A 6,449-nucleotide genomic window follows, 5' to 3' on the forward strand; every position below is an offset into this window, starting at 1 on the left:
AGCTTTTATATAGCGCAATATCCACTAAACGTGCTCAAAGTGCTTTACAAGGGGTCCTTGCCCTGGCCAACAGCAACACGTAACATTTAGAAAGGGGAAATGACGACTGTTAGGCGATATTACAAATTTGTTTGGACACAGACAACACTGCGGCCAGGTACTCGTTTTACACCTGAGTACGGTGAAAGAATGTGAGTAAAGAGCCTTCTCCATGGACTCAACTATGCTTCGAGCGCAAGGCTCAACCCAGGACTTTCCGATCCGAAAGCGAGTGTCATACCACTAGACCACATAGCCGCACAGAGAATAGAGCAGAAACTTAACTTGTACCAACTATACAATAAAATGGAAGTTAAAAGAATCAGCGCATAGCATTCGCACAGAGGCGTGTCGAAACATTCGTTTTAAAAAAAATGTCTTAGACCACAAGTTTGGTGATAAGTTCTCACCAAACTCCTACAGACTATGATATTATTACAAACATAAAATATTACCCATGGTCTTGTGTGTTGGTAAGATTGATCTGGCGTGCAGACCATGTGACTATTTTACCTAAATACACATCTTCCATTGAAATTTCGCCGTCTTAAAACGGGATATTTTAGATCAAAATGCAAAACATTTTGACTTACCTTGTAAAATGTAAATAGATGGACTTCACTTGAGTAAGACAAGGCAAATTGAAGATGACCAGAAGCTGCTGCAGTTGTAGTTTGCTCCAAGACAAACAGGAAGCGAAACATCAAAGTTTTCACGTTTCAGATTTAAGTTAAGTCCAAAATTATCTTAAGCCTGTGGACCAGAATGTGTTGAGTAAATTTTAAAAAAAACCGGCTACAAAAGAAACAAAGAGATCAAATAAATACGTAACTGATATAGTTCCGGCTCAAATTATTCAATTTTGCTATTTTAACAAGGGCATAATAGTATTACAACCGAGACAAAAAAAAATATAGAGACGCGAAACTTCTAAAGTGGAAATATGATTTTAATTGCAAACGATGCGCCATATATCTGTATCAGACCGTGTCAAGTAGGTAAACAGCCTCTCGCTCATAATGTTTATATGCAATATAATTCAAATTCGATATAGGCTTTCGCGGCTTTCTATTATTTAGTTGGGTGGTTTCTTCTCAATAAATTCTATCCGATTATAAACGTTTTTTGTGTGAATTTGTACGATTGATATAGCGTCAGGAATGATGTGCGTTTCAATCAATACTCACATGCCATGTTTACCGACTTGACATTGAAAATCCACATACGGAAGGAGCCCCTAAGTTTCATGTCTCGATCACATTAATTTTAGTCTCGGATTACAATGAATAAAGTTCACCTCACTCGGTTATAGAGCCAAAGCTGAAAATAACAAGAAGATTGAGCGGCTGTTATTAGCTCCTACTATTTAAAATGTCCGTAAGCCGAGGAAGAGCGCCACCTACTTACGAGAATCTCAATGAGTTGTTATTTTTCAAACTTGTTGCTATGCTATCTTGTGTTGACAATGCCTCCCACTCGTCATATGAATAATTACTTACCATGGTTATATAAACCCATGGCATGCCGCAAAACGTCACTTTATATTCTTCGCCCTTCGCACAATGCAGGGTTGATTGTATGATAGGGAAGGTTGGCAAATTGGTTAAAACGACCAAACAAAAAACAAAAAACAAAAAACAATACCAAAAAAAAAAAACAAAAAAAAAAAAAAAAAAAACAAACGAACGAACAAACAAAAAAAAAAAAAACACGTGTTATTTTTTTTGTTTTTTGTTTGGTCGTTTTAACCATTTTAAAATCCGATAGATAACGGATGATACAGACGCATTAAATGACACAAAGCCATTCTACTGCTACTGACATGTTGAAAATGTTTGATAATAAACCTAACTAATAAAATTGATACTAATTAAGAGGCTCATTAGATAGGATGGCCTGGGATTAGAAAAAAATGAGAAAAAAGGGTTGATTGTATGAAAAACGTTCGGGGCCGGAAAATAGCAAAGCATAGTGCAGGTTACTGTTATACTGTGCAAGTCCGTAAACGGGTGGCCAAAAGCAATGCGTAAAGAAGGCACAATTTGATAAAATGATAAAAAAAAGAGATCAATAAAATCACAGTGCAGAGAAGGTAAATCTGTTACTTTGTATATGTCCCAATAAAGTATAACACAGAGATGGCAGAAACTGTGTTATACAGGCCGGTTCAATAACAAACTAAATATTATAACACAGGAGACCAAACACTGTGTTAAAAAAAATAACAAAGGATGGTCGGGTCGGCGACGAATTAAAAGGCGACGTATGTCGTAATATCACAATCACATCTCCACAAGTGTGAAAATAAAAAGGTTCCCGTTAAAAATTGAGTCGGTCAAATCTCTATCCAGATCCAAAAGAATAGTCCTAAGTCTTTTACGTAAAACAAATTTGAGAAGCACGGTTATTCTCAATATTTGTTGGGCCGTACGTCGCAGATCGGTACAGAGTGAAGAAGTATCCACACTACACATCTTCACGAAAAGTCAGAGCAACGTTGCTCCTATTACAGAGGAGCAAACTCGAGACGACTACAAGACAAGATTTGTTTGTGTCTATTGTATTGTCTTTACCTGTTATTGAATAGGTACGTTTTGGTTGCCAAACCTTTCAGTTTATTTTTGACATCTTCTCTTTATTAAAAAAAAATCAGCAGTTTAATAATTTAAAGCTATACTTTTGTGTGAACCTTTTGTAAAATCATTATTCTGATTGTGGTTTGAAATATATTTATATCTAAAAATGTCATAAAACCGGTGACACAGTAAATCCATATATTTATCATTCGCATAAGATCAGGTGTCTTAAATTAAGGATTAAATGACTTATTTATTTTATAATTTTGTGCTATTAATTTTCAAAGCCAGTGGTTATATATATTGTAACATTAAGGGAAAAAAATTCATATCAGGATTGTAACAAACAAGGTTTTGAGGTATTCATCTTCTTTCACAAATAATACAAGTAACAAACGTTAATAGAATGAATAACAGAATAAAAGAATAATAGAATAATAATAAAATAATAAAGAGAATTAATACTAGAATAATAGAATTGATAATATGATATAAAATAAGAGAATAATAATAAAATAATAGAATTGAAGGCTGGTTTTTCCAAAACCCGTTAAGTCGATTATTCTAGTTTTTGAGATTTTCCATCCATGAGAACCATTCCAATACCATGCGCAGGGAATATCACAAATTCCTCCAAAGTTACGCAATGTGATGCCGTGATTGCTTTCATGCGGGCTTATAGTAGGGTCCACGAAGCCATTGGCGTTTCGGATACGTGTTAAAGTTTAACGACACCATGAAATTATTGATTGGTAACAATGATTTAAAAAGAAATAATGTTCAGGTAGGGAAAGAAATGGCCAAGATTTCAAATCTTGTATAAGAGAAGTGTTTAATTTGCATATTGACATTTACAAAACAGGCTGCAATTCAATGTTGCCTTCGTGCATTTGCATCGGAAAGCGGAACATCCTATTAATATGGAATACAGCTTTTGCTTCAAGCAGCGTAGTCAAAACATGAATCAGTCTGTCATTATCAGTCTGTCATTATCTTCCTTCCATTCGCATTATTTGGATTTGGTCAAACATCAATGACGATGGAAGAACTCCAAGTGAAGGCCAAAAATAGAGAAGAATGGCGGAAAGTGGTGAGAGCTGCATCCCGTGTATCCTCCCGATGATCATCAGATCATGGAATGAATGGATGAATGAATGAATGTTTATTTTCGATTGTCGAGAGTTTGATATACAGTAATTAATAGAATGAAAGTTTCTCGTCATGATACTTTAGTTTTTGTTGTACATATGAAATAGTTTTCCTTAGGGCTGATTTATCAGATCTTTAGCGCACTTTTGCTTTTTTACACCTATTCTTAATAGATTATGTCTTTCATGGTTACTACTGCCAAGACTGCTTTCAGATAGATTAAATAAAGGACTAGAATCTGTACTATTGAAGTATGAATATGTCTATTAATAGTTATTAAATTTATAAAATTAATGCTAATAAATATTACACCAGAAAAATGGAACATGGTTATTTCTAGAACATAATACATTGTTTGGTCGTATATCTTTTTCACTCTATCACTTAACTAGTCATAATATATTCTTATTTGTATCCTACATGTTTAAAACCTTTCAGTGATGGTTTTGTGAACAAGCATCGCAAACCCATCAACGAAGAACCCCCCCCCCCTCCCAGAAGAAAAAAAAATAAGTTAACAAAACAAACAAACGCCAGTTGTGTTTGAAAAAGAGTAGATGGGGGGGGGGGGGGGGCGGAACCCCACCTACTGACTGCAATATTCAGACAGTCATTAGATACGATAAAAAGAGCCATACTATTTCAAAGTAAGTTTTCTTCTATTATTTATTAGTTACAATAAGGCATTGGAAAAAATCACTGAAAGGCAAGTCCCTTTTCTTATACGGATTCAAATAAAACTGTTTCTTACAGTGGTTTCCAGACCATTCTCCTTTACTGATTATTTTAACAGTATAATTATAATTATAATAAACCTTTTTTTTTAAATTTCGAAAATCAAAGTACACATTCTATTTTCAAAAGGCATTGTTTAAAGACCTTGTCTACCATTATTATGACCGACAGTTTATCTATACTATACTTTTTTTAAATTTTGCCTTTCACAATACCAAGGGCATTTGATAAATGTATTATATTATGGCTTGCACAGATGCTGATCCTTAAATCAATTCTAAAACATATAATTAAGTTTTTATTGTCGATAGAGTATAATTTATTCAAACATTAAATCGTTAGGGAGCTCCATAAATGAATGCATTAGTTTGATGAATAAGTTTTACTTGATATATTTTAATTCCTTATGGTGTAAATGATAATCATAATTAATTATGATCATATCTGGGTATTTATGACCTAAACCTTTCGTTTTTGCACAGGGTATTTAAATTCCTTTGACCTAAGCGACCTTTTGATGATATGAGATGTTATGTTATGTTTTCCTCTTTTAACTCTCTCCTCACCAGCCATTTTCAGGATTTTCCCCACAACTTCACAACTAACACAAAAATATATATTTTTTATCACTCAAACACAAAGCAGTAAGTTCTTGCGATACATAATTTCTTCAGCAGAACATGCTCTTCAACACACTGTTCATTTTCTTTAAATTTTATAATGTACAAAAGAAGTTTTAATAAGAAAAATGTTGGTTGTATCGTAACGAATGTGACGATTTTCCTATAGTTGGTAAGGAGAGGGTTAAACCAACGCAAAATATTGTCCATTGTTAAATAATAATAATAATGCTGAAAACTTATATATATATATATATATATATATATATATATATATATATATATATATATATATATATATATTATATATATATCGCTACAACTCCGAGACACCAAACTCTAAGCGCTTAAATTACAAATTACTTTGGCTGAAACATACTCATTCACACACACAAGCACACACACATGCACAACACACAATACAAACCAGACAGACCTGTCTTGATTCTCATACCATCTACTAAAGACGAACCAGATATGTTTTAAGCGAACGTTTAAAACAATCCACCACAACAAACACAATTTCGTCCGGTTATCGTACTCCAAATTAATGTGGGCAAAAACATGTGTGCTTTTATACAGATCAATATCCACTAAATGTGCTCAAAGCTCTTTACAAGGAGTCCCTGACCATCAGCAACAGGTAACAATCAGAACGAGACATGCTGACGCCTGTTAGGCGATATTAAAATTATTTTTTTTTCAGATAGAGACAACGCAAATCCGTCAACAAGAAATTAATGTTTTCAAAAGTTTACCTTGTCTTCTTGGTTTATAAATTTCGTAGAGTTTTCAAAACACAAACAAGATCCTCCATCTAAAACACAGAACACGAGTGGTGAGATCCGAGAATACTGACTTGACAACAGTAAGGCAATAATAAATAAATGAGTTATGAAAGAATCTGAAAACATGTGTATTATGAAACAGTGTCAGACAAAGCAGAAAGAAAAATACAAGAACCCCCCCCCCTCCCCCCCCCATCCCCCCCCCCAAAAATCAACTTGCCACGACTGATTACCAGTACTGAGGAGATCTGATATTTGATCCTCTGTCAAGGCAGGTTGATTAGGGGGCTTAAGGGGGGGGGGGGGGGGTGAGGGGTGGGGGGGGAGGGGGGGGGTGGAGATATTCATTTGTTAAAATCTTAATTTTTGTATTTATTTTCATAATTTTGTCTCGTCTGGCACTTTTTTATACACACCTGGTCTTTTCAAATTTCTATTATTCACTACTGTCTGGTTCCGAGCTCACTAATTTATTGTCACTTAGTGTCAAGGAAGGGCGTATGGTCACTCGGACAGTGTTAGAGTTAGAAGGAACGGTCACC

The 6,449-nt window shown here is 34.5% G+C and overlaps 1 protein-coding gene across 4 annotated transcripts in view; it reads right to left on the reverse strand.

Moving 5' to 3' along the window:
* The window catches only part of LOC144979548 (sodium/myo-inositol cotransporter 2-like), an 89,885-nt gene extending 83,436 nt beyond the window's left edge, over window positions 1–6,449 (reverse strand). Inside the window, exons 1-2 of one of the 4 annotated variants that reach the window (XM_078926268.1) lie at window positions 6,324–6,449; window positions 5,878–5,977 (exon numbers count right to left, since the gene is read on the reverse strand). The gene's annotated coding sequence lies outside the window, so the exon portion shown is untranslated. The remainder of the gene's footprint in view (window positions 1–5,877; window positions 5,978–6,323) is intronic. The other 3 variants (XM_078926270.1, XM_078926266.1, XM_078926272.1) reach the window with 3 other exon arrangements.

The sequence above is a fragment of the Berghia stephanieae genome, chromosome 9, assembly GCF_034508935.2.
Source record: "Berghia stephanieae isolate SIO BIC M18660-M18661 chromosome 9, UCSD_Bste_1.3, whole genome shotgun sequence".
Classification (NCBI taxonomy): Eukaryota; Metazoa; Mollusca; class Gastropoda; order Nudibranchia; family Aeolidiidae; genus Berghia; species Berghia stephanieae.